Genomic DNA, 414 nt, shown 5'->3' with positions numbered 1-414 from the left:
ATATTCTCTTGGGTCTCTTTATTATTTTTTCTTGAACAGCTTTGGTGTATTTTATTGGTTTTCTCTGAGGTGTCTTTCTGAGCCTCCATGAATCTCAGTTTTTTTCACCCTCAAGATGGAAACTAGACAAATCTGAAAAGGCAAGTTTTATCATTTGCTGAGAATTGTTATGACAGTATCTAGGTTTGGACTTCAGTATCTAGAGTATCTTTAACATGGTAGAAGACATAGTCAAAGAAATCTATTCCCTATGCATTTTGAGGTTATGGCATTCCCAGTTAATGAGTAATAAGGCTGGACTTTATCATTTACAGGAGCTAAGAGTTGCTTTAACTTCTACAGGCCTTTAGGGCAGGTATTATGTATTAAAATATCTTTTAGCGCACCAGGTATAGTTCTAGTGGCCTGAACTGG

The sequence above is a fragment of the Crocuta crocuta genome, unplaced genomic scaffold (genome assembly GCF_008692635.1).
Source record: "Crocuta crocuta isolate KB4526 unplaced genomic scaffold, BGI_CrCroc_1.0 scaffold307, whole genome shotgun sequence".
NCBI classification, from domain to species: domain Eukaryota; kingdom Metazoa; phylum Chordata; class Mammalia; order Carnivora; family Hyaenidae; genus Crocuta; species Crocuta crocuta.
Note: the sequence above shows the minus strand (reverse complement) of the source record.